Genomic DNA, 25475 nt, shown 5'->3' with positions numbered 1-25475 from the left:
ACGTCAGGTCACTCGCACGCGTGTCTTGAAGTCTTGAAACTTATACACGCTGCCGAAGCCATATGTACATTGATCGTGCAAAGATTGGCAGGTGCGATCATACCAGCACTAATGCACCGGATCCTATCCGAACTCCGCAGTCAAGCGTGCTTGGGCGAGAGTAGTACTAGAATGGTTGACCTCCTGGGAAGTCCTTTTCTTGCACCTCTTTTCTGACATTTTTTTTTCTTTTTTACGTTTTTTTTCGTCCTTGTTAGTTGCAGCGAAGTCCAAAGTACCGCCTACACGAATCCAACTAACTGTTATCACGACTTTTTCGGATCCAAACCATCCTCGTCAGGTAACTCGCACGCGTGTGTCGAAGTCTTGAAACTTATACACGCTGGCGAAGCCATATATACAATGATCGTGCAAAGATTGGCATGTGCAATCAGGCCAGCACTAATGCACCGGATCCCATCAGAACTCCATAGTTAAGCATGCTTGGGCGAGAGTAGTACTAGGATGGGTGACCTCCTCGGAAGTCCTCGTGTTGCACCTCTTTTCTGACGTTTTTTTTTCTTTTTTACTTTTTTTTTCGTCCTTGTTAGTTGCAACCAAGTCCCAAAGAACCGCCTACATGACTCCAACTAACTGTTATCACGGCTTTTTCGGATCCAAACCATCCACCTCAGGTCACTCGCACGCGTGTCTCGAAGTCTTGAAACTTATACATGATGCCGAAGCCATATATACATTGATCGTGCAAAGATTGGCAGGTTCGATCATACCAGCACGAATGCACCGGATCCCATCAGAACTCCGTAGTCAAGCGTGCTTGGGCGAGAGTAGTACTAGGATGGGTGAGCTCCTGGGAAGTCCTTGTGTTGCACCTCTTTTTTGACATTTTTTTTTCTTTTTTACGATTTTTTTCCGTCCTTGTTAGTTGCAACCAAGTTCCAAAGTACCGCCTACACGACTCCAACTAACTGTTATCACGGCTTTTTCGGATCCAAACCATCCACCGCAGGTCACTCGCACGCATGTCTCGAAGTCTTGAAACTAGTAGACGCTGCCGAAGCCATATGTACATTGATCGTGCAAAGATTAGCAGGTGCGATCACACCAGCACTAATGCACCGGATCCCATCAGAACTCCGCAGCTAAGCGTGCTTGGGCGAGAGTAGTACTAGGATGGGTGACCTCCTGGGAAGTCCTTGTGTTGCACCTCTTTTTTATCGTTTTTTCTGACGTTTTTTTTCTTTTTTACGTTTTTTTCCGTCCTTGTTAGTTGCAATCAAGTCCCAAAATACCGCATACACGACTCCAACTAACTGTTATCACGGCTTTTTCGGATCCAAACCATCCACGTCAGGTCACTCGCACGCGTGTCTTGAAGTCTTGAAACTTATACACGCTGCCGAAGCCATATGTACATTGATCGTGCAAAGATTGGCAGGTGCGATCATACCAGCACTAATCCACCGGATCCTATCAGAACTCCGCAGTCAAGCGTGCTTGGGCGAGAGTAGTACTAGAATGGTTGACCTCCTGGGAAGTCCTCTTCTTGCACCTCTTTTCTGACGTTTTTTTTTCTTTTTTACGTTTTTTTTCGTCCTTGTTAGTTGCAGCGAAGTCCAAAGTACCGCCTACACGAATCCAACTAACTGTTATCACGACTTTTTCGGATCCAAACCATCCTCGTCAGGTAACTCGCACGCGTGTGTCGAGTCTTGAAACTTATACACGCTGGCGAAGCCATATATACAATGATCGTGCAAAGATTGGCATGTGCAATCAGGCCAGCACTAATGCACCGGATCCCATCAGAACTCCATAGTTAAGCATGCTTGGGCGAGAGTAGTACTAGGATGGGTGACCTCCTCGGAAGTCCTCGTGTTGCACCTCTTTTCTGACGTTTTTTTTTCTTTTTTACGTTTTTTTTCGTCCCTGTTAGTTGCAACCAAGTCCCAAAGAACCGCCTACATGACTCTAACTAACTGTTATCACGGCTTTTTCGGATCCAAACCATCCACCTCAGGTCACTCGCACGCGTGTCTCGAAGTATTGAAACTTATACATGCTGCCGAAGCCATATATACATTGATCGTGCAAAGATTGGCAGGTTCGATCATACCAGCACGAATGCACCGGATCCCATCAGAACTCCGCAGTCAAGCGTGCTTGGGCGAGAGTAGTACTAGGATGGGTGACCTCCTCGGAAGTCCTTGTGTTGCACCTCTTTTTTGACGTTTTTTTTTTCTTTTTTACGATTTTTTTCCGTCCTTGTTAGTTGCAACCAAGTCCCAAAGTACCGCCTACACGACTCGAACTAACTGTTATCACGGCTTTTTCGGATCCAAACAATCCACCTCAGGTCACTCGCACGCGTGTCTCGAAGTCTTGAAACTTGTACACGCTGCCGAAGCCATTTGTACATTGATCGTGCAAAGATTGGCAGGTGTGATCGTACCAGCACTAATGCATCGGATCCCATTAGAACTCCGCAGTTAAGCGTGCTTGGGCGAGAATAGTACTAGGATGGTTGACCTCCTGGGAAGTCCTCATGTTGCACCTCTTTTTTGACGTTTTTTTTTGTTTTCTTTGTTTTTTACGTTTTTTTCCGTCCTTGTTAGTTGCAACCAAGTTCCAAATATCACGGCTTTTTCGGATCCAAACCATCCACCTCAGGTCACTCGCACGCGTGTCTCGAAGTCTTGAAACTTGTACACGCTGCCGAAGCCATATGTACATTGATCGTGCAAAGATTGGCAGATGCGATCATACCAGCACTAATGCACCGGATCCCATCAGAACTCCGCAGTTAAGCGTGCTTGGGCGAGAGTAGTACTAGGATGGTTGACCTCCTGGGAAGTCCTTGTGTTGCACCTCTTTTTTAACGTTTTTTTTCTTTTTTACGTTTTTTTCCGTCCTTGTTAGCTGCAATCAAGTCCCAAAATACCGCCTACACGACTCCAACTAACTGTTATCACGGCTTTTTCGGATCCAAACCATCCACGTCAGGTCACTCGCACGCGTGTCTTGAAGTCTTGAAACATATACACGCTGCCGAAGCCATATGTACATTGATCGTGCAAAGATTGGCAGGTGCGATCATACCAGCACTAATGCACCGGATCCTCCGCTGTCAAGCGTGCTTGGGCGAGAGTAGTACTAGAATGGTTGACCTCCTGGGAAGTCCTCTTCTTGCACCTCTTTTCTGACGTTTTTTTTTCTTTTTTACGTTTTTTTTCGTCCTTGTTAGTTGCAACGAAGTCCAAAGTACCGCCTACACGAATCGAACTAACTGTTATCACGACTTTTTCGGATCCAAACCATCCACGTCAGGTCACTCGCACGCGTGTGTCGAAGTCTTGAAACTTATACACGCTGGCGAAGCCATATATACAATGATCGTGCAAAGATTGGCATGTGCAATCAGGCCAGCACTAATGCACCGGATCCCATCAGAACACCATAGTTAAGCATGCTTGAGCGAGAGTAGTACTAGGATGGGTTACCTCCTCGGAAGTCCTCGTGTTGCACCTCTTTTCTGACGTTTTTTTTTCTTTTTTACGTTTTTTTTCGTCCCTGTTAGTTGCAACCAAGTCCCAAAGAACCGCCTACATGAGTCCAACTAACTGTTATCACGGCTTTTTCGGATCCAAACCATCAACCTCAGGTCACTCGCACGTGTGTCTCGAAATCTTGAAACTTATTCATGCTGCCGAAGCCATATATACATTGATCGTGCAAAGATTGGCAGGTTCGATCATACCAGCACGAATGCACCGGATCCCATCAGAACACCGCAGTCAAGCGTGCTTGCGCGAGAGTAGTACTAGGATGGGTGACCTCCTGGGAAGTCCTTGTGTTGCACCTCTTTTTTTACGTTTTTTTTTTCTTTTTTACGATTTTTTTCCGTCCTTGTTAGTTGCAACCAAGTCCCAAGGTACCGCCTACACGACTCGAACTAACTGTTATCACGGCTTTTTCGGATCCTAACAATCCACCTCAGGTCACTCGCACGCGTGTCTCGAAGTCTTGAAACTTGTTCACGCTGCCGAAGCCATTTGTACATTGATCGTGCAAAGATTGGCAGGTGTGATCGTACCAGCACTAATGCATCGGATCCCATTAGAACTCCGCAGTTAAGCGTGCTTGGGCGAGAGTAGTACTAGGATGGTTGACCTCCTGGGAAGTCCTGATGTTGCACCTCTTTTTTGACGTTTTTTTTGTTTTTTTTTTTTACGTTTTTTTCCGTCCTTGTTAGTTGCAACCAAGTTCCAAATATCACGGCTTTTTCGGATCCAAACCATCCACCTCAGGTCACTCGCACGCGTGTCTCGAAGTCTTGAAACTTGTACACGCTGCCGAAGCCATATGTACATTGATCGTGCAAAGATTGGCAGATGCGATCATACCAGCACTAATGCACCGGATCCCATCAGAACTCCGCAGTTAATCGTGCTTGGGCGAGAGTAGTACTAGGATGGGTGACCTCCTGGGAAGTCCTTATGTTGCACCTCTTTTTTAACGTTTTTTTTTCTTTTTTACGTTTTTTTCCGTCCTTGTTAGTTGCAATCAAGTCCCAAAATACCGCCTACACGACTCCAACTAATTGTTATCACGGCTTTTTCGGATCCAAACCATCCACGTCAGGTCACTCGCACGCGTGTCTTGAAGTCTTGAAACTTATACACGCTGCCGAAGCCATATGTACATTGATCGTGCAAAGATTGGCAGGTGCGATCATACCAACACTAATGCACCGGATCCTATCAGAACTCCGCAGTCAAGCGTGCTTGGGCGAGAGTAGTACTAGAATGGTTGACCTCCTGGGAAGTCCTCTTCTTGCACCTCTTTTCTGACGTTTTTTTTTCTTTTTTACGTTTTTTTTCGTCCTTGTTAGTTGCAACGAAGTCCAAAGTACCCCCTACAAGAATCCAACTAACTTTTATCACAACTTTTTCGGATCCAAACCATCCACGTCAAGTCACTCGCACGCGTATGTCGAAGTCTTGAAACTTATACACGCTGGCGAAGCCATATATACATAGATCGTGCAAAGATTGGCATGTGCAATCAGGCCAGCACTAATGCACCGGATCCCATCAGAGTTCCATAGTTAAGCATGCTTGGGCGAGAGTAGTACTAGGATGGGTGACCTCCTCGGAAGTCCTCGTGTTGCACCTCTTTTCTGACGTTTTTTTTTCTTTTTTACGTTTTTTTTCGTCCCTGTTATTTGCAACCAAGTCCCAAAGAACCGCCTACACGACTCATACTAACTGTTATCACGACTTTTTCGGATCCAAACCATCCACCTCAGGTCACTCGCACGCGTGTCTCGAAGTCTTGAAACTTATACACGCTGCCGAAGCCATATATACATTGATCGTGCAAAGATTGGCAGGTGCGATCAGACCAGCACTGATGCACCGGATCCCATCAGAACTCCGCAGTGAAGCATGTTTGGGCGAGAGTAGTATTAGGATGGGTGACCTCCTAGGAAGTCCTCGTGTTGCACCTCTTTTTTGACGTTTTTTTTTTCTTTTTTGACGTTTTTTTTTCTTTTTTGACGTTTTTTTTTCTTTTTTACGTTTTTTTCGTCCTAGTTAGTTGCAACCCAGTCACGTTTTTTTTTTCTTTTTTACGTTTTTTTTCGTCCTTGTTAGTTGCAACCAAGTCCCAAAGTACCGCCTACACTACTCCAACTAACTTGTATCACGACTTTTTCGGATCCAAACCATCCACGTCAGGTCACTCGCACGCGTGTCTCGAAGTCTTGAAACTTATACACGCTGTCGAAGCCATACATACATTGATCGTGCAAAGATTGGCAAGTGCGATCATACCAGTACTAATGCATCGGATCCCATCAGAACTCCGCAGATAAGCGTGCTTGGGCGAGAGTAGTACTAGGATGGGTGACCTCCTGGGAAGTCCTCGTGTTGCACCTCTTGATGTGTACCGCCTACACGACTCCAACTAACTGTTATCACGGCTTTTTCGGATCCAAACGATCCACCTCAGGTCACTCGCACGCGTGTCTCGAAGTCTTGAAACTTATAAACGTTGCCGAAACCATATATACATTGATCTTGCAAAGATTGGCAGGTGCGATAAGACCAGCACTAATGCACCGGATCTCATCAGAACTCCGCAGTGAAGCATGCTTGGGCGAGAGTAGTACTAGGATGGGTGACCTCTTGGGAATTCCTTGTTTGCACCTCTTTTTTGAAGTTTTTTTTTTCTTTTTTACGTTTTTTTTGTCCCTGTTAGTTGCAACCAAGTCCCAAAGTACCGCCTACACGACTCCAACTAACTATTATCACGGCTTTTTCGAATCCAAACCATCAACCTCAGGTCACTCGCACGCATGTCTCGAAGTCTTGAAACTTATACACGCTGCCGAAGCCATATATACATTGATCGTGCAAAGATTGGCAGGTGCGATCATACCAGCACTAATGCACCGGATCCCATCAGAACTCCGCAGTTAAGGGTGCTTGGGCTAGAGTAGTACTAGAATGGTTGAACTCCTGGGAAGTCCTCTTGTTGCACCTCTTTTCTGACGTTTTTTTTTTCTTTTTTACATTTGTTTTCGTCCTTGTTAGTTGCAACCAAGTCTCAAAGTATCGCCTACACGAATCCAACTAACTATTATCACGACTTTTTCGGATCTAAACCATCCACCTCAGGTCACTCGCACGCGTGTCTCGAAGTCTTGAAACTTATACACGCTGTCGAAGCCATATATACATTGATCGTGCAAAGATTTGCAGGTGTGATCATACCAGCACTATTGCATTGTATCCCATCAGGACTCTGCAGTTAAGCGTGCTTGGGCGAGAGTAGTATTAGGATGGGTGACCTCTTGAGATGTCCTCGTGTTGCACCTTTTTTCTGACGTTTTTTTTTCTTTTTTACGTTTTTTTTGTCCTTGTTAGTTGCAACCAAGTCCCAAAGTACCGCCTACACGACTCCAACTAACTGTTATCACTGCTTTTTCGAATCCAAACCATCCACCTCAGGTCACTCGCACGCGTGTCTCGAAGTCTTGAAACTTATACACGCTGTCGAAGCCATATATACATTGATCGTGCAAAGATTGGCAGGTGCGATCATACCAGCACTAATGCACCGGATCCCATCAGAACTCCGCGGTTAAGTATGCTTGGGCGAGAGTAGTACTAGAATGGTTGACCTCCTGGGAAGTCCTCTTGGTTCACCTCTTTTCTGACGTTTTTTTTCGTCCTTGTTAGTGGCAACCAAGTCCCAAAGTACCGCCTACACGAATCCAACTAACTGTTATCACGACTTTTTCGGATCCAAACCATCCACCTCAGGTCACTCGCACGCGTTTCTCGAAGTCTTGAAACTTATACACGCTGCCGAAGCCATATATACATTGATCATGCAAAGATTGGCAGGTGCGATCATACCAGCACTAATGCACCGGATCCCATCAGAACTCCGCAGTGAAGCATGTTTGGGCGAGAGTAGTACTAGGATGGGTGACCTCCTAGGAAGTCCTCGTGTTGCACCTCTTTTTTGACGTTTTTTTTTTCTTTTTTGACGTTTTTTTTTCTTTTTTGACGTTTTTTTTTCTTTTTTACGTTTTTTTCGTCCTAGTTAGTTGCAACCCAGTCACGTTTTTTTTTTCTTTTTTACGTTTTTTTTCGTCCTTGTTAGTTGCAACCAAGTCCCAAAGTACCGCCTACACTACTCCAACTAACTTGTATCACGACTTTTTCGGATCCAAACCATCCACGTCAGGTCACTCGCACGCGTGTCTCGAAGTCTTGAAACTTATACACGCTGTCGAAGCCATACATACATTGATCGTGCAAAGATTGGCAAGTGCGATCATACCAGTACTAATGCATCGGATCCCATCAGAACTCCGCAGATAAGCGTGCTTGGGCGAGAGTAGTACTAGGATGGGTGACCTCCTGGGAAGTCCTCGTGTTGCACCTCTTGATGTGTACCGCCTACACGACTCCAACTAACTGTTATCACGGCTTTTTCGGATCCAAACGATCCACCTCAGGTCACTCGCACGCGTGTCTCGAAGTCTTGAAACTTATAAACGTTGCCGAAACCATATATACATTGATCTTGCAAAGATTGGCAGGTGCGATAAGACCAGCACTAATGCACCGGATCTCATCAGAACTCCGCAGTGAAGCATGCTTGGGCGAGAGTAGTACTAGGATGGGTGACCTCTTGGGAATTCCTTGTTTGCACCTCTTTTTTGAAGTTTTTTTTTTCTTTTTTACGTTTTTTTTGTCCCTGTTAGTTGCAACCAAGTCCCAAAGTACCGCCTACACGACTCCAACTAACTATTATCACGGCTTTTTCGAATCCAAACCATCAACCTCAGGTCACTCGCACGCATGTCTCGAAGTCTTGAAACTTATACACGCTGCCGAAGCCATATATACATTGATCGTGCAAAGATTGGCAGGTGCGATCATACCAGCACTAATGCACCGGATCCCATCAGAACTCCGCAGTTAAGGGTGCTTGGGCTAGAGTAGTACTAGAATGGTTGAACTCCTGGGAAGTCCTCTTGTTGCACCTCTTTTCTGACGTTTTTTTTTTCTTTTTTACATTTGTTTTCGTCCTTGTTAGTTGCAACCAAGTCTCAAAGTATCGCCTACACGAATCCAACTAACTATTATCACGACTTTTTCGGATCTAAACCATCCACCTCAGGTCACTCGCACGCGTGTCTCGAAGTCTTGAAACTTATACACGCTGTCGAAGCCATATATACATTGATCGTGCAAAGATTTGCAGGTGTGATCATACCAGCACTATTGCATTGTATCCCATCAGGACTCTGCAGTTAAGCGTGCTTGGGCGAGAGTAGTATTAGGATGGGTGACCTCTTGAGATGTCCTCGTGTTGCACCTTTTTTCTGACGTTTTTTTTTCTTTTTTACGTTTTTTTTGTCCTTGTTAGTTGCAACCAAGTCCCAAAGTACCGCCTACACGACTCCAACTAACTGTTATCACTGCTTTTTCGAATCCAAACCATCCACCTCAGGTCACTCGCACGCGTGTCTCGAAGTCTTGAAACTTATACACGTTGTCGAAGCCATATATACATTGATCGTGCAAAGATTGGCAGGTGCGATCATACCAGCACTAATGCACCGGATCCCATCAGAACTTCGCGGTTAAGTATGCTTGGGCGAGAGTAGTACTAGAATGGTTGACCTCCTGGGAAGTCCTCTTGGTTCACCTCTTTTCTGACGTTTTTTTTCGTCCTTGTTAGTGGCAACCAAGTCCCAAAGTACCGCCTACACGAATCCAACTAACTGTTATCACGACTTTTTCGGATCCAAACCATCCACCTCAGGTCACTCGCACGCGTTTCTCGAAGTCTTGAAACTTATACACGCTGCCGAAGCCATATATACATTGATCATGCAAAGATTGGCAGGTGCGATCATACCAGCACTAATGCACCGGATCCCATCAGAACTCCGCAGTGAAGCATGTTTGGGCGAGAGTAGTACTAGGATGGGTGACCTCCTAGGAAGTCCTCGTGTTGCACCTCTTTTTTGACGTTTTTTTTTTCTTTTTTGACGTTTTTTTTTCTTTTTTGACGTTTTTTTTTCTTTTTTACGTTTTTTTCGTCCTAGTTAGTTGCAACCCAGTCACGTTTTTTTTTTCTTTTTTACGTTTTTTTTCGTCCTTGTTAGTTGCAACCAAGTCCCAAAGTACCGCCTACACTACTCCAACTAACTTGTATCACGACTTTTTCGGATCCAAACCATCCACGTCAGGTCACTCGCACGCGTGTCTCGAAGTCTTGAAACTTATACACGCTGTCGAAGCCATACATACATTGATCGTGCAAAGATTGGCAAGTGCGATCATACCAGTACTAATGCATCGGATCCCATCAGAACTCCGCAGATAAGCGTGCTTGGGCGAGAGTAGTACTAGGATGGGTGACCTCCTGGGAAGTCCTCGTGTTGCACCTCTTGATGTGTACCGCCTACACGACTCCAACTAACTGTTATCACGGCTTTTTCGGATCCAAACGATCCACCTCAGGTCACTCGCACGCGTGTCTCGAAGTCTTGAAACTTATAAACGTTGCCGAAACCATATATACATTGATCTTGCAAAGATTGGCAGGTGCGATAAGACCAGCACTAATGCACCGGATCTCATCAGAACTCCGTAGTGAAGCATGCTTGGGCGAGAGTAGTACTAGGATGGGTGACCTCTTGGGAATTCCTTGTTTGCACCTCTTTTTTGAAGTTTTTTTTTTCTTTTTTACGTTTTTTTTGTCCCTGTTAGTTGCAACCAAGTCCCAAAGTACCGCCTACACGACTCCAACTAACTATTATCACGGCTTTTTCGAATCCAAACCATCCACCTCAGGTCACTCGCACGCATGTCTCGAAGTCTTGAAACTTATACACGCTGCCGAAGCCATATATACATTGATCGTGCAAAGATTGGCAGGTGCGATCATACCAGCACTAATGCACCGGATCCCATCAGAACTCCGCAGTTAAGGGTGCTTGGGCTAGAGTAGTACTAGAATGGTTGAACTCCTGGGAAGTCCTCTTGTTGCACCTCTTTTCTGACGTTTTTTTTTTCTTTTTTACATTTGTTTTCGTCCTTGTTAGTTGCAACCAAGTCTCAAAGTACCGCCTACACGAATCCAACTAACTATTATCACGACTTTTTCGGATCTAAACCATCCACCTCAGGTCACTCGCACGCGTGTCTCGAAGTCTTGAAACTTATACACGCTGCCAAAGCCATATATACATTGATCGTGCAAAGATTTGCAGGTGTGATCATACCAGCACTATTGCATTGTATCCCATCAGGACTCTGCAGTTAAGCGTGCTTGGGCGAGAGTAGTATTAGGATGGGTGACCTCTTGAGATGTCCTCGTGTTGCACCTTTTTTCTGACGTTTTTTTTTCTTTTTTACGTTTTTTTTGTCCTTGTTAGTTGCAACCAAGTCCCAAAGTACCGCCTACACGACTCCAACTAACTGTTATCACTGCTTTTTCGAATCCAAACCATCCACCTCAGGTCACTCGCACGCGTGTCTCGAAGTCTTGAAACTTATACATGCTGTCGAAGCCATATATACATTGATCGTGCAAAGATTGGCAGGTGCGATCATACCAGCACTAATGCACCGGATCCCATCAGAACTCCGCGGTTAAGTATGCTTGGGCGAGAGTAGTACTAGAATGGTTGACCTCCTGGGAAGTCCTCTTGGTTCACCTCTTTTCTGACGTTTTTTTTCGTCCTTGTTAGTGGCAACCAAGTCCCAAAGTACCGCCTACACGAATCCAACTAACTGTTATCACGACTTTTTCGGATCCAAACCATCCACCTCAGGTCACTCGCACGCGTGTCTCGAAGTCTTGAAACTTATACACGCTGCCGAAGCCATATATACATTGATCATGCAAAGATTGGCAGGTGCGATCATACCAGCACTAATGCACCGGATCCCATCAAAACTCCACAGTTTACTAGGATGGGTGTTGCACCTCTTTTTTGACGTTTTTTTTTCTTTTTGACGTTTTTTTTCGTCCTTGTTAGTTGCAACCAAGTCCCAAAGTACCGCCTATATGACTCCAACTAACTGTTATCACGGCTTTTTCGGATCCAAACCATCCACCTAAGGTCACTCGCACGCGTGTCTCGAAGTCTTCAAACTTATACACGCTGCCGAAGCCATATATACATTGATCGTGCAAAGATTGGCAAGTGCGATCTAGTCATTCATTTAGGTGTTTTAACCTAAATGTTTTTCTTTTCCTAAATGTTTTCCTAGATGTTTTACTATTCCTAAGACGTACGTGTTTTCCTAGATGTTTTTCTATGTTTAGGGTTCAGGTTCTAGTTTGTGTGTTTTGGGATTTTGGCTCTAGGTCTTGTGTTTTCATCCTAGGTTATTTTCTGATGTTAATCTGTTTCAATGTTATTTGATTAAACTTCAAAACATAAGAGTGTTTGGTCAAATAGACAATTTTGTCTTTAACAACCCTCTCATCTAAGCCTTCCTTTTCTCCAATCCCTATTTCCTCTATCCACCGCCTCTACCACCTATCTTTCTTCATTCGTCCCATGAGGCTTTCTCTCCTCTCCCTTTTCAATATTTGTTAAACAAGAGGAGAAAATTCTAAACCAGATAGATATTACATTCAGGGGGAGAAATATAATAATAGGTTATTACATTGAAATTGCTTGTATGTTGAAAATGTTGAAATATAAAACTATCCATGTTTAGTATCATTGGTTTATTCTAATATATGACTTAGATATGATATTTGTGTTCTGATACATATATGAATACTTTTTGCTCAGATATATGTTTGAACTTTATGTTTATGTTCACTTATGCTCCGATACACATAAATGTTTATCCACGCTCTAATACACATAAATCTTTGTTCATGATCAAATATACATGTTTTCCATAAAAGAGTTATGTTTTGCTCTAATACATATGTTGTGCATAAATGATTTGACTTATGAACGTAATATGTTATTGTTCTTGAATAATATGATAATCGTTTGATGCTTTTACACTACAAATAACATTTTCTCTTATAATATTAAACTATATACTCTAGGAAAAGAAAATATGATGTTATATTTATTTTCTTTTATAAATTATACATTCACTCTGATATATTTTCGCTCTAATATAAATTGTGCTCTGATATAAATCTTGACATACAAACACTTTGAAAATAATAATAAAAAATTTGCTATTCTTGCAAAATTATAATTGACTCCGATAATTCTACAAAACATATTTATACTCTGATACATATGTTTTGAAAATCTTTTCAAGACTATTTCGTTTAGCATATGTATTTTTTAAACATAAAAAAGGAGAAGAGTGTTAAGACAACATTGTCTAAAGAATAGACTGTCTAAGAGAAAAATATTTTGTAACATCTGTTTTATACGAAAACAAGCTTATGAATAACATTTAATAGACAAAATTGTCGGATGAACTAATTTTATGAACAATGTCTAAGAAAAGAAAGTGTCTCTCTTTTTAATATATGATATGAGTAACAAGCTAGCATTTTATGAACAAGAAAGTTTTATTCAATACAGTGTTAACTCAAGCAAAACGTCTTATCTTATACATCGTCTAATGTATGAACGCTAAACGTTACACTCAAATAGTCTTTGATAAAGCATCTAATGTTTTAAACCATTTAATAATCAAATATATGTATGTTTTACCAAACGATGCAGTTATTAATGACATGACAAATAAAAAAAAGTTTTGAACATGCAATATAGGCTAACCCTTATCAACATTCAAAATATTTAATGCATGTACGATAAAGTGTTTTGATGTTTATATACCTTATTCTTGATATTTGTGTAGATAACTAAAGCAGAAAGATATGATCAGAATCACAACATCCAAGAAAAGATGTTGTGAGAGATGAAGAACATTCTGGAAATGTTTCTCTTGAAGCCTTTTGCTTTGTCACATAGTACAAGCTCAATTTTGCTAAAGGTTACGATAAAGCTCTGAACCTCTACAAAGTGGACTAAATTTTGACTTTCCACCTAAAGGCTACATGCTCTCTTGAAGTCAACTTCTCTATTTCACAGTCATCTTAAAAAAAAAGATATATACACATGAAAACTTGAAGAGAAGAAAAAAACGAATATGATGGTGAACTGGTGAATGTTAAAACAAGCCTAATATGGTCATATATCGTGTGAAGTTGGATATGTTTCTAGAAGTGAAAAACCTTAGCAAATCACAAAATTCTTTGTATTGTTTATATCCTTTCTTTGAGAGTTATCAATCTGTACTTTTGTTCACTAAACTATTTATGTTGTAAATTCTGAAGAGAATTAAAACACTTAATGTTTAGCTCAGTTGAGTCAAACAGTCTAGACGTGTTGTCTAGAGTTGACACTAGAAGTGGTTTGAATACTTGTAAATTAAGAGTGGTTAAACTCGAACTAGTCGTGTTGACTAGGTGAACCAGAAGTGGTGAAAATACTTGTTGTAAATCTGGAGAGGTAAAACTCATGGAATCTTTTTAAAATATTAGTGGAACCCCTTAAGAGTTCTTAAGGGAAAACTGAATGTAACTCAGGTTGAGTGAACTAGTATAAAATCAATGTTTTGTAGCTTTCGTCTTTTAAATGTTTTCCGTTCACACACTTCATAAAAACTAGCGTCTAAACATCACATACAAATTATATTTTTCATATAAAGTAGAAATTCCTTTGTGAAAGGTTTTCAAAAACATTATTCACCCATCCTAGTGTTTTCCTATGATTTCAAAAAAATGCTCTTCAAATGGTTTGCAAATAATCAATTATCACTTCGCATAATCGATTATCCGTGGCATTTGGGAGAAGACCTTTGATCTTTTAACTTAACTTTTAACCTTGTCTATAAATTTTTTGTTTTTGAGCTCTTTTAAGTATCTTAAGCTGTTTAAGAAAAAAAGAGAATTGTCTGAAATCTTTTTGTGTTTAAATGAGCTTGTGAACTTAGTGCTTGTAGAAGGAAGTGCTTGTCTTTGTGTGTCTAAGTGGTAAAGCATATCTACTAAGCAAAGTCAAATTGGTTCATCCTTTTGTGGGTCAAAACGAAGTGTTGTTCACCCCTTGTCTTATAAGAGAGGTGTATTATAAACCTATACTTTATTTCATTATTGTAAGTTGTTGGTTTATTTTAGTTATTAGTTAATCTTTCTTTTAGAAAGATTAATAATTGGACATAAAATCTTTTGATCTGAACCAGTATAAAAATCACTTGTGCAAAACTTTTCTCTCTTATACTCTTTTATTACTTATTTGATATTCTATGAAGAAGTTTTATAAAAAAGGAAGATTTTTTTAAAAAGAAACTATTGTTAACAAAAAAACCACCCCTCTAGGTTATACAAACTCCAAACATTACATTGTGCATTTCTAAAAAAATGCACTACATATACTCGATTGTCAGCAATATTAAAATTGTTCAATGGATTGACTGATAAAAGCTTAACATAATTGTTCGAGTTATTGAGTGACATGCTTTCTGAAGGTAGCAAATTGCCAACATGCAATTATGATGCAAAGAAGATATTACGTCTAATGGGTATGGAGTATCAAAAAGTTCATGAATGCTTAAACGATTATGTCTTGAACATGAAGGAGTTTGTCAAATTAAATCAATATTCACAGTTTGGGTATCTTCTTTGGGTTTCACAATTTAAATGTTTATTCAGTAATGCAAATTATGAAAAACTCATGAGATGACATGGAGATGGACATACAAAAAATAAATATTATTCAGTAATGCAAATTATTCAAAACTCATGAGATGACATGTAGATTGACATATAAAAAATTAATATTTGAGGCATATGGAAGATGGCTTGCAATGGAAGAAAATTGAATCCATGTTCCAAAATTTCTCTAATGATTCAAAGAACATTAGGTTTGGACTATCTAGTGATTTACAATTTACCTCCATGGTTGTGCATGAAACGAAAATATATGATATTATCCTTTATGATCTTGAGTCTAAGATAACCAAGAAGTGACATTGACGTTTATTTAACCTCATTAGTTGAAGATTTGAAGATGTTATAGGAATAAGGTGTTGATATGTTTGATAGGTACATTGGTGATTCCTTCAATTTGCATCTCATGTTATTTTGTACAATCAACAATTTTCCAGCATATGGTAATTTATGTCGCTACAACACTAAGGGTCACAAAGCATACCGTATATATGAAGAAGGCACATGTCACTAACAAATACAACATCGAAGAAAAACAATATACCTTGGACATCGAAGACTTCTTAGTACAAACCATTCATATCGTAAATTAAAGAAAACAATTAATGGGTGTCAAGAAAATGAATTAGCTACAATGACTTTAAGTATATCACAAGTATATGAGTGTGTGAAGGACATTGGGGTTATGCTTGAAAAAATGCAAGAAAAAAAATGGAACTTCAAGCAACATATGGAAGAAAATCTCAATTTTCTTTTATCTCCCACACTGGAGGGTATTTGATGTGGCACAATGTCTAGATAATATGCATGTAGAGAAAAATGTATTTGATAGTATTATTTGATTGCATGTCATGTTATTTTGTACAATCAACAACTTTCCAGCATATGGTAATTTATGTCGCTACAACACTAAGGGTCAAAAAGCATACTGTATATGTGAAGAAGACACATGTCACTAACAAATACAACATGGAAGAAAAACAATATACCTTAAACATCAAATATTTCTTAGTACAAAACATTCATATCGTAAATTAAAGAAAACAATTAATGGGTGTCAAGAAAATGAATTAGCTACAATGACTTTAAGTATATCACAAGTATATGAGTGTGTGAAGGACATTGGGGTTATGCTTGAAAAAATGCAAGAAAAAAAATGGAACTTCAAGCAACATATGGAAGAAAATGTCAATTTTCTTTTATCTCCCACACTGGAGGGTATTTGATGTGGCACAATGTCTAGATAATATGCATGTAGAGAAAAATGTATTTGATAGTATTATTTGATTGCATGTCATGTTATTTTGTACAATCAACAACTTTCCAGCATATGGTAATTTATGTCGCTACAACACTAAGGGTCAAAAAGCATATTGTATATGTGAAGAAGACACATGTCACTAACAAATACAACATGGAAGAAAAACAATATACCTTAAACATCAAATATTTCTTAGTACAAAACATTCATATCGTAAATTAAAGAAAACAATTAATGGGTGTCAAGAAAATGAATTAGCTACAATGACTTTAAGTATATCACAAGTATATGAGTGTTTGAAAGACATTGGGGTTATGATTGAAAAAATGCAAGAAAAAAAAATGGCACTTCAAGCAACATATGGAAGAAAATGTCAATTTTCTTTGATCTCCCACACTGGAGGGTATTTGATGTAGCACATTGTATAGATATTATTCATGTAGAGAAAAATGTATTTGATAGTATTATTGAAACACTCCTCAACATTCAAGATAAGACGAAAGATGGTCTCGATGCTTGTTTGGACTTACTTGAAATGGGTATGAAAGAATAATTAGTTCCACCATAACAGGGTAAGATGACATACTTGAGTTCATCATGTCACATGTAACACCCTAATTTTGAAATGCCACGAGTTTACAAAAATATTTGAAAACTTAACTCTGATACCATTGCGGAAAATAGATTAATTAAAAATTCTATTTATTATAACTGAATTTATAAAACTTCATATATCAAAGGTAACCATAAAGCGTTCATAGAATCTCATTACAAAAACCAATAGTACTTAAAATAAAACCCCATAGTTCTCCTACATATCTCGTCACTCAAATTTGCTTTAGTTATAACTGTAAAAACATATTCATGTACAAGTACGATCATCATAGGTGGAAACCACAGCCACAACATACAAGGGTGAGCAACCAAAACAATCATCATAAAACATACAATAAAGTATAAAACAATAATCATAATCCAACGCATGTCATCATATCATATTACATCACAGTAATAACCAAACCATATGCAAACCCTTGTCGTTTCCTTGAACTTTGTCGTACCAACCTATTTCGCAAACTAGGGCAATTTGAGTCGTCCTCCATCGCAATTCCTGACCTATCTCACCAATTCCTCAAGGACTAACGAGTAATAGCTATGATAATACGCACACGTGGGTATTATACTCAGCACAAGTCGAAGCCCTTGTGCAAGACATCCAACGCTTTCTATCCCCTAGCAAGAGGAAGGGTGACACTCAAATCTTTATCTCTACTCGAGGCCCAACATCCCCCTTGTATCACAATACAAAGAGCTCTAACCCCCCCGACAAAAGTAATAAGGAAATAACAAGGTTTATGCTTACACAACAACATCACAAAGCCATACATATCATATAATAGTGAGCAATAATAACCAACCAAAACATAGGTAAAATAACAATAAAAATCATCATAGATCCATGCAACCATTTATCACAACTCACTCATGAGAAGACAAACATATACTCGTTCCCATCATTCACACAATCACAACCAACCAAAACAAGCAAGGTCAGCTCCCCTTACCTCTAATCCAACAAAGAGTTCTAGATCTTCTTAGCCCTTCTAAGAGTTTAGCTCTTAAGCTTCTCCCTGGGAAGAAAATAATGTTTTCCTCTCAAATCCTCTCACGACTATTATAGGATTTTTTGTCTCATTTTCTTCATGACTAGGGTTTATATTCTAACATAATATAAATAGGAGGCATACCTATCTCTATTCGGTTTATTTTTTGAATCTTTATAAACACTCATTATTTTCATAATATAATCAAATAAAATTATCTTTGTTTTAATTGATTCTTATATGTTCATAAATAATATATTATATCCTAATATCTTTATTCTAATTGATTTTGATAAGTCTATCAATAACATATTATTATTATTATTATTATTATTATTATTATTATTATTATTATTATTATTATTATTATTATTATTATTATTATTATCTAGCAATAATATCTAATTACATATAATAATATCTTAAGATATCTTTTAATTTGTAACCATATCTCAAAATATCTTTTAATTTGTAAATATATATATATTATATAAAAATATCCAAGAATATCTTTTAGAATATATAACAAATAATATCTAATTACATCTAATAATATCTTAAGATATATATTTTAATTTGTAACCATATCTCAAAATAACTTTTAATTTGTAAATATATCTAGTATATAAAAATATTCTAACCAAGAATATCTAACAATATCTAATAATATCATTTTTCTAATTAAATTATTCAAAATCTTCTAACTAAATTATCATCACATACATGCTAACTTTTATAACAATTATTGTAATTATATAATAAAATAATATAAAAACTACAATTATATATAGAAGAAACTCACAACTAACATATTTATTTTAAAAATATATATTCTATTGTTATTATTATTTAACAATAATATTTAGACACTACAACAACTCCGACTACAATTATTTATTTATCACTACATATAAGTGTGAATTTATAATATTATATATATATATATATATAATATTACTATAACAACCTAAAGCATATTAAAACCATATGGTGTGAAAGTTCCACTAGGTTATTCTTTAAATTTTAAAAGACTTGTATCCATGAAAGATCTAAAATTACGTGAATTAAAAATCTCATGATTGTCATGTATTGATGCAACAACTTCTACTAGTTCCTATTTGAGGCATATTACCAAAAAGAGTTATATATAACTTAACAAGATTGTTCTTTATTTTTAATGCAATATGTTATGAAGTAATCAACATTGAAAAGTTGGATTAGCTAGAAAATGAGGTTGTGGTCATATTGTGTCAGTAGGCGATGTACTTTCCTCCATCATTTTTTGATATTATGCTCACCTGATTATTCATTTAGTCAGAGAAGTTAAAATTTGTGGTCTAGTATTCTTATGATGGATGTACCTTATTGAACGATACATGAAGATATTAAAAGGTTGTGTAAAGAACTAATATCGTCCTAAAGCATCAATTATTGAAAGATATATAGTTAAGGAAGTTATTGAGAGTTATACAGACTACTTATCAAATGTTGAAGCTATAGGGGTACCTAAGTCTCGTTCCCATGGAAAAGATGTTGGTAAGGGTACTCAAAGTGAAAAAGTTATGACTCTAAGTACAGAAGAAGTTCTCCAAGCAAATTTATATATATTGAATAACACTGAAGAAATCATCCCTTACTTAAATGCTCATAAAGATATTGTAAAGAGAAATAATCCACTAATGTTTGACTAATGGGTAATTAACAATGACAAACCTTCATGGTCTCCCCCGTCCCTTCATGATGGCCAATGGTGCTCCAAGGTAGAAACATGCATTGTACGAATGAGAGTGATGAATTAATACTTGATATTAATGAAACTCCATCTTTCTCATAAAATATACCAACCTTGAATATTGATAATGAAGTAAATGATGTCAATTCAATACCTGATGACCACCACAAGGATTGTGGGAAATTGGCAATGTATAAATTCAAATATTAGATGTATTTCAAATTTTGTTTATTTTATCTATTAATTCTTACTAACATATTAATTCTTACTAACAGTTCATCTTTTGAATATATCTAGTGATATATCATCTAGTGACCTCCCACCTTCATAAGGTGGGGATGAGATTCAAACATCTACCTAAAAAAAGGGTAGGTGTGGGACTAGGTTGAAAGACTTAACAATCACCCACAACGCTGATAAGAAATTACCCATCTGTTTTGATATATAGACATTCGAGATGTTACTACTCTCAAGAGGTAATTGTTCTTAGTTGTTTTATTTACTAATTTTCTTTGTTTTATTGGTGTATACTAATGTTATTTAATTCTTTAAAAATGTATAGCGAGTTAGAGTACAGGGGAGGAAGATGTTAATGAATAGTCGTCATAACCAACAATGTTAGAACAACTTGGTGCAATGGCATGGTCTATCTCCTTGCAACCTATATAGTTAGAAATGTCTCTCGAAGTCACAAACAAGACCTTTAGCCTCTGTTTTTTATTTATCAAAATGATGTTTTTGAAGTTTTCTCTGGCACTAATATGTTATGTATATTAGTAATACAATTTTGGTTGTTGTAAGTAAACTTTTATTACTTTTATCATGTTTGAATATATTCAATATGTTATTCTAACATTATTTATTTTAAATGTTTAAGGTATTTACATCATAGATACATTGAGAAGAAGAATGATCACATATATGAATTTAGTGACCTTGTTGTCATTCAAAGTGTTGGAAATAAAGGTGAAAATGTACAAAAGTACCTATTAGAGATATTTCAAAATGGAAAAAAAGAAATGTACTTAGAAATTTAATTACAATCATAAATATGTCTTTCATAGATTGAATTATATATTTGTAAATCTTAATTTTGTATAATATTATTTGAATTTGTAGGGATCATTGGAAGTTTGCTAGTAATACATCCTCGTAAGTGTCTTATGGTTTTCTTTTGTTCATTACACAAGAAACGAAAAGTTTTGGCAATTAAAAGTACACTACAAGCGTAAGTTTATATTAATTTATTTGTTGTGTTATATAACTTAATTTTACTAATTTCAATATGAGACATAATTTCAATGTACATTAACTTTTATAGGGTGGTTGAGAGTTATCTGAGGATGTAGGGTCAACATATCTCTTTTATGAATTTAACTTGTAGTGCCCACATCAACCAAGGAGGTATGAGTGTGAATATTATGTGATGAAGCACATGTATGAATCATTCCCGCAAACATTGTTAACTCACATCTTAAGTATTTAATTATCACTAAAATATTTCTAACTCAAACTATTCATTGTGTAGATTTTCAATGACGTAATGAGTTTTGTTTCTTTTGAGTGCTTATAAAAGATTGTGTTAGGTATTTTATGAATTTTTATGTAAATACTAAATGTATAGTCATTAGGTTAGGATGAACAAACATTGTATGTAACATTAGATTGGATTTCATGTAAATATTAGGTTAGGATTGTATTTCATGTAAATATTATATTGTATTATATTAATACAACTTTGAATGAAAATATTAGATACTCAGCCTATTTTAGATAATTAGATACATGTTTTGTATGTTGCAGGGAGCACAAACGAATCACATATAAAAAAAAGACATCAGGCTTCAATCGGTTCAAAAAGTGACACTTTTTATACGGATTGATATCTTAACCAGTATAAAAAGTCATTATATAAATTATCTTTTCTAAGTGGACTTTCAATAATCGGTATAGAAAGACTTAATATGTATATAAAGGCTTTCTTAAGATAATGTTTTTTCTTAATCGAAAAATGTTAGTTAATAGTATTTTGCTAGTGGGGGAAGTTTAAACACTCAACTTCTCCCACCCTCTCTTCCAAACCCTTCAAAACCAATCTTATAACTTCCAAATGTTAGTGGACGAAGTTGAACCTACAATCTCTCACACTCTTCTAACTTTTACCATTAAACTAACCTTATAACTCCAAATTGAAAGTAGTGTTATAATATTTTATAGGAATTTGTTCATAATTCATTGATATTTTCATTCTCTAAAAGTATAAGGTGAGTGTTCTTGCACTAAAGAAAAAGAAACTACCTCCAAAAGGCAAATAAATTCCCTGTAAAAGTAGCATTTTGTTTTTGGAAGAAACAAACCAAGGAGAAGAAATATAATTTGAAAAGTGATGTTAAGTCGTTTTTGTGCAGTTGAATTGAAATTCTGCTTCATGTTATTCTCTCCAGAACTAAAACTCAATTGGTATGAAAACATTGTTACGATTCTATGTGTCTAAGCCCTGGACACTATTAACTGACTCAATTTTGACAACATACCTTGACAGAGAGATTCTTAAAGAAGGATAGTGAAGATGTTATGTAACAACTTAAACAATTGACCTCATTGATTTCATTCTTACATCCAATGGTGTTATTGTCATGTGTTGTGTTAATTCAACTAATATAACTGTCAAAATGACAGTTAGCTCATTTTTCTCTGCTACTTATATACTTTCTTCTGTATTTCTTTAATTCAATTTTTTAATGAGAATTCACCTTAGTTTTCTCAATCTCTCTCATTACACTCTTTCATTTACTCTCTTCTCTGCATATTTCATTAACAACGTTGGTCTAAGAGTGGTATCCAGAGCGCCAGGTTACGAAGCCTGTGAAGAAGTGGTGGAACTCAAGAAATACATCAAGAAGAGAGTCCCGTGGAAGTGATGGCTGGAATGATTCACAACAACCTACCAGTTTTTTATGGCAAAGGGTACGATGATTGGTGTGTCAAGATGGATGCAATTCTTGGCTTCCAAGAAGTAGATGAGATTGTGAAGAAAGGTTTCAAAGAACCTTTGAAGAGTGATACGGAGGAGATGAAGAAAGTGTATAAAGAGAATAAGTGGCTGGACTGCAAAGCCAAAATGTTATTACAACAATGTATATATGCTGCAATTTTCCAAAAGGTGTCCAAGGCTGCCACGACAAAGGAGGTTTGGAATATTTTACAAGAAGGCTATGGCAATTCTGGAAAAGTAAAGAAGATCAGATTGCAATCTCTACAAAGGCAGTATGAACTTCTGTGCATGGGGGAGCAAGAAACAATTGTGGAGTACATTGAAAGAATCCAAGTTGTGGTGAATGCAATGAGAGCCTGTGAAAATATCGTGAAAGACAGGAAAATTGTTGAGCAGATACTCAGAACATTAACTCCTCAATATGACCATATAGTCGGGGCCATAGAAGAATGTAAGGACCTTGAAACTATGAGGGTGGAAGAGTTGCAGAATTCTCTGGAAGCGCATGAGCAAAGACTGATTGAAAAATGTTGAAAAAGAAGTGAATCAAGGCACAAATCAAGCCTTACAAGCCAAAAATTATAAAAAATTTAAAGGCCGTGGAGTTGAAAGGGGCGAAGGTCATTTAAAAGGTGGACGAACTGGAGGCAGAAACGCAAATTTTTCTGAACAATTTTCTGAAGAAAATGGTAGTGACCAAAAAGGGATAAATAAGAGAGGTGGAAGGCAGTCAAGAGGGAGAGGCATAAAATTTTTTGATAAAAGGAACATTCAATGCTACATGTGCAACAAATATGGGCATTATTCTGCAGAGTGCTGGCACAATGAAGCTACGAAGAAAGGCAAGAATGATGAAGCAGCGAATCTTGCACAAGACACATGTGATTCAGAATCTGACCATGTGTTGTTAATGAACACGATGGAGCATCTTGAAGAAGATTTATGCTGGAAGTTGATATGAGACAAGTGCGAGCAAGAACCAAACCATGTGTTGGATAGGTGTGATTAAAAATCAAGCCACGTGTTGCTATCAAATGCAACAGGACATACAGAGAATGACTCATGCAGTTGGTATTTGGACATGGGGTGTTCAAGTCACATGACGGGAAAAAGGGAGTGGCTGGTGAACCTTGATCCAAGTATAAGAAGCAGCGTGAGATTTGCGGATAATAACACAATTACAGCTAAAGGAATTGGCAGAGTGTTAATCACATGCAAGAATGACAAGATTGCATACATGGATGATGTGTTGTATGTTCCAACAATGAAGAGCAATTTGTTGAGTCTGGGACAGCTCCTTGAAAAAGGCTACACCATGTCAATGCAGCAGAATCATATAGAGGTATTTGATAAGAAACAACATACCATGCTCAAAGCTCCACTTGCCAGAAATAGAACATTTAAAGTAAACTTGAATGTTGCTGCAGTACAATGCTTATTCACCATGAATGTGGAAGAAGAAGGATGGTTATGGCACTACAAATTCGGTCACCTAAATTTTAAGAGCTTGAGTCAATTAAAAAGTAAAGAATTGGTGAAGGGAGTTCCTATAATTTTTGCACCAAATAAAATCTGTGAAGGTTGCGCAGTTGGAAAACAAGCTAGGAAGAAGTTTAAGAAATCTGCTCCCAAGAGAGCAAAACAGCCACTGGATATAGTCCATTCAGATGTGTGTGGCCCTTTTTACGTGTCATCACTTGAAGGTAACAAATATTTTGTGAATTTTGTAGATGAATGGTCTAGAAAAATCTGGATTTTTCTGTTAAAAGAAAAGAAAGAAGTGTACTCTTACTTTGTGAAATTCTATTCTTTGGTGGAGAGACAATCTGGTTTGCAGATCTTTTAGAACTGATGGTGGAGGTTAGTTTAACTCTGATGAAATGGGCAAATTTTTTTATGACAAAGGAATTATGCATGAAGTGATTGCTCCATATACACCCTAGAATAATAGGTTAGCCGAAAGAAGAAATAGGATGCTCTTGGATATGACTAGGTGTATGATTAAAGGAAGGAAGTGCCTCATTATTTGTGGGAAGAAGTTGTTTCTACTACAGCCTACTTGTTGAACAGAAGCCTGACTAAAGCATTACCAGATTGCACTCCTGAAGAGGCTTGGTCAGGAAACAAACCTGATGCTTATCACTTGAGGATCTTTGGGTCTATTTGCTACAAGCATGTCCCAAAAACGAGAAGGAAAAAGTTGGATGATAGGAGTGAGACTCTCATCCTAGTTGGCTACCATCCAACAGGTGCCTACAGGTTGTATAATCCAGAAAAGAAGCAAGTTGTTATCAGCAAAAATTTGTTAGTGGATGAGGCTACAACATTTAATTGGGAGGAAGTTGAGGCAGGTTTGAAACCAGATTGTGTGCCTAGCTAGTTGGAAGAAAGGAAACCTGATGATGTTGAACAGGTTGTTACTGATGTTGAAGCTAATTATAGAAGACCTCAAAGAGTAAGGTTCCCTTCTACTAGACTCTCAGACCATGAGGTGTTTACAAATAGTGATATAACATATTCTGGTGACCTTGTCCACCTTACTTTCTTGGCCGATGCAGAAATACTTACGTGGAGGAAAACTATTGATATAAAGAAGTGGAAAGAAGCAATGATGGAGAAGCT

At 37.7% G+C, this 25475-nt stretch overlaps 26 non-coding genes and 8 pseudogenes across 26 annotated transcripts; all 34 read left to right on the top strand.

The window, feature by feature from the left end:
- Positions 1-89: 89 nt before the first annotated feature.
- Positions 90-208, top strand: LOC128197228 (5S ribosomal RNA). Its single transcript, XR_008249634.1, has one exon. It is a non-coding gene; the product is annotated as a 5S ribosomal RNA (ribosomal RNA).
- A 214-nt stretch (positions 209-422) lies between these two features.
- Positions 423-541, top strand: LOC128197193 (5S ribosomal RNA). Its single transcript, XR_008249599.1, has one exon. It is a non-coding gene; the product is annotated as a 5S ribosomal RNA (ribosomal RNA).
- Positions 542-756: 215 nt separating this feature from the next.
- On the top strand, positions 757-875 carry LOC128197124 (5S ribosomal RNA). The gene has a single exon (XR_008249530.1). It is a non-coding gene; the product is annotated as a 5S ribosomal RNA (ribosomal RNA).
- Positions 876-1091: 216 nt separating this feature from the next.
- On the top strand, positions 1092-1210 carry LOC128196952 (5S ribosomal RNA). Its single transcript, XR_008249358.1, has one exon. It is a non-coding gene; the product is annotated as a 5S ribosomal RNA (ribosomal RNA).
- Positions 1211-1436: 226 nt separating this feature from the next.
- LOC128197235 (5S ribosomal RNA) lies at positions 1437-1555 on the top strand. Its single transcript, XR_008249641.1, has one exon. It is a non-coding gene; the product is annotated as a 5S ribosomal RNA (ribosomal RNA).
- Positions 1556-1768: 213 nt separating this feature from the next.
- Positions 1769-1887, top strand: LOC128197192 (5S ribosomal RNA). The gene has a single exon (XR_008249598.1). It is a non-coding gene; the product is annotated as a 5S ribosomal RNA (ribosomal RNA).
- A 215-nt stretch (positions 1888-2102) lies between these two features.
- Positions 2103-2221, top strand: LOC128197067 (5S ribosomal RNA). The gene has a single exon (XR_008249473.1). It is a non-coding gene; the product is annotated as a 5S ribosomal RNA (ribosomal RNA).
- A 217-nt stretch (positions 2222-2438) lies between these two features.
- LOC128197188 (5S ribosomal RNA) lies at positions 2439-2557 on the top strand. The gene has a single exon (XR_008249594.1). It is a non-coding gene; the product is annotated as a 5S ribosomal RNA (ribosomal RNA).
- A 195-nt stretch (positions 2558-2752) lies between these two features.
- LOC128197002 (5S ribosomal RNA) lies at positions 2753-2871 on the top strand. Its single transcript, XR_008249408.1, has one exon. It is a non-coding gene; the product is annotated as a 5S ribosomal RNA (ribosomal RNA).
- A 214-nt stretch (positions 2872-3085) lies between these two features.
- On the top strand, positions 3086-3195 carry LOC128197289 (5S ribosomal RNA; annotated as a pseudogene).
- Positions 3196-3409: 214 nt separating this feature from the next.
- Positions 3410-3528, top strand: LOC128197277 (5S ribosomal RNA; annotated as a pseudogene).
- Positions 3529-3743: 215 nt separating this feature from the next.
- LOC128197213 (5S ribosomal RNA) lies at positions 3744-3862 on the top strand. Its single transcript, XR_008249619.1, has one exon. It is a non-coding gene; the product is annotated as a 5S ribosomal RNA (ribosomal RNA).
- A 217-nt stretch (positions 3863-4079) lies between these two features.
- On the top strand, positions 4080-4198 carry LOC128197210 (5S ribosomal RNA). The gene has a single exon (XR_008249616.1). It is a non-coding gene; the product is annotated as a 5S ribosomal RNA (ribosomal RNA).
- A 191-nt stretch (positions 4199-4389) lies between these two features.
- Positions 4390-4508, top strand: LOC128197100 (5S ribosomal RNA). Its single transcript, XR_008249506.1, has one exon. It is a non-coding gene; the product is annotated as a 5S ribosomal RNA (ribosomal RNA).
- Positions 4509-4723: 215 nt separating this feature from the next.
- LOC128197260 (5S ribosomal RNA) lies at positions 4724-4842 on the top strand. Its single transcript, XR_008249665.1, has one exon. It is a non-coding gene; the product is annotated as a 5S ribosomal RNA (ribosomal RNA).
- A 214-nt stretch (positions 4843-5056) lies between these two features.
- LOC128197256 (5S ribosomal RNA) lies at positions 5057-5175 on the top strand. The gene has a single exon (XR_008249662.1). It is a non-coding gene; the product is annotated as a 5S ribosomal RNA (ribosomal RNA).
- Positions 5176-5390: 215 nt separating this feature from the next.
- On the top strand, positions 5391-5509 carry LOC128197169 (5S ribosomal RNA). Its single transcript, XR_008249575.1, has one exon. It is a non-coding gene; the product is annotated as a 5S ribosomal RNA (ribosomal RNA).
- Positions 5510-5820: 311 nt separating this feature from the next.
- LOC128197052 (5S ribosomal RNA) lies at positions 5821-5939 on the top strand. Its single transcript, XR_008249458.1, has one exon. It is a non-coding gene; the product is annotated as a 5S ribosomal RNA (ribosomal RNA).
- Positions 5940-6094: 155 nt separating this feature from the next.
- LOC128197249 (5S ribosomal RNA) lies at positions 6095-6212 on the top strand. The gene has a single exon (XR_008249655.1). It is a non-coding gene; the product is annotated as a 5S ribosomal RNA (ribosomal RNA).
- A 215-nt stretch (positions 6213-6427) lies between these two features.
- Positions 6428-6546, top strand: LOC128197225 (5S ribosomal RNA). Its single transcript, XR_008249631.1, has one exon. It is a non-coding gene; the product is annotated as a 5S ribosomal RNA (ribosomal RNA).
- A 216-nt stretch (positions 6547-6762) lies between these two features.
- On the top strand, positions 6763-6881 carry LOC128197280 (5S ribosomal RNA; annotated as a pseudogene).
- A 214-nt stretch (positions 6882-7095) lies between these two features.
- Positions 7096-7214, top strand: LOC128197274 (5S ribosomal RNA; annotated as a pseudogene).
- A 196-nt stretch (positions 7215-7410) lies between these two features.
- LOC128197055 (5S ribosomal RNA) lies at positions 7411-7529 on the top strand. Its single transcript, XR_008249461.1, has one exon. It is a non-coding gene; the product is annotated as a 5S ribosomal RNA (ribosomal RNA).
- A 311-nt stretch (positions 7530-7840) lies between these two features.
- Positions 7841-7959, top strand: LOC128197051 (5S ribosomal RNA). Its single transcript, XR_008249457.1, has one exon. It is a non-coding gene; the product is annotated as a 5S ribosomal RNA (ribosomal RNA).
- A 155-nt stretch (positions 7960-8114) lies between these two features.
- On the top strand, positions 8115-8232 carry LOC128197248 (5S ribosomal RNA). Its single transcript, XR_008249654.1, has one exon. It is a non-coding gene; the product is annotated as a 5S ribosomal RNA (ribosomal RNA).
- Positions 8233-8447: 215 nt separating this feature from the next.
- LOC128197224 (5S ribosomal RNA) lies at positions 8448-8566 on the top strand. The gene has a single exon (XR_008249630.1). It is a non-coding gene; the product is annotated as a 5S ribosomal RNA (ribosomal RNA).
- A 216-nt stretch (positions 8567-8782) lies between these two features.
- Positions 8783-8901, top strand: LOC128197279 (5S ribosomal RNA; annotated as a pseudogene).
- Positions 8902-9115: 214 nt separating this feature from the next.
- On the top strand, positions 9116-9234 carry LOC128197281 (5S ribosomal RNA; annotated as a pseudogene).
- A 196-nt stretch (positions 9235-9430) lies between these two features.
- LOC128197054 (5S ribosomal RNA) lies at positions 9431-9549 on the top strand. Its single transcript, XR_008249460.1, has one exon. It is a non-coding gene; the product is annotated as a 5S ribosomal RNA (ribosomal RNA).
- A 311-nt stretch (positions 9550-9860) lies between these two features.
- On the top strand, positions 9861-9979 carry LOC128197050 (5S ribosomal RNA). The gene has a single exon (XR_008249456.1). It is a non-coding gene; the product is annotated as a 5S ribosomal RNA (ribosomal RNA).
- A 155-nt stretch (positions 9980-10134) lies between these two features.
- Positions 10135-10252, top strand: LOC128197251 (5S ribosomal RNA). Its single transcript, XR_008249657.1, has one exon. It is a non-coding gene; the product is annotated as a 5S ribosomal RNA (ribosomal RNA).
- Positions 10253-10467: 215 nt separating this feature from the next.
- LOC128197223 (5S ribosomal RNA) lies at positions 10468-10586 on the top strand. The gene has a single exon (XR_008249629.1). It is a non-coding gene; the product is annotated as a 5S ribosomal RNA (ribosomal RNA).
- Positions 10587-10802: 216 nt separating this feature from the next.
- LOC128197278 (5S ribosomal RNA) lies at positions 10803-10921 on the top strand (annotated as a pseudogene).
- A 214-nt stretch (positions 10922-11135) lies between these two features.
- LOC128197273 (5S ribosomal RNA) lies at positions 11136-11254 on the top strand (annotated as a pseudogene).
- Positions 11255-25475: the final 14221 nt, after the last annotated feature.

Source organism: Vigna angularis, chromosome 5 (genome assembly GCF_016808095.1).
Source record: "Vigna angularis cultivar LongXiaoDou No.4 chromosome 5, ASM1680809v1, whole genome shotgun sequence".
Taxonomy (NCBI): Eukaryota; Viridiplantae; Streptophyta; class Magnoliopsida; order Fabales; family Fabaceae; genus Vigna; species Vigna angularis.
Note: the sequence above shows the minus strand (reverse complement) of the source record. Positions and strands in the feature narration are given on the sequence as shown.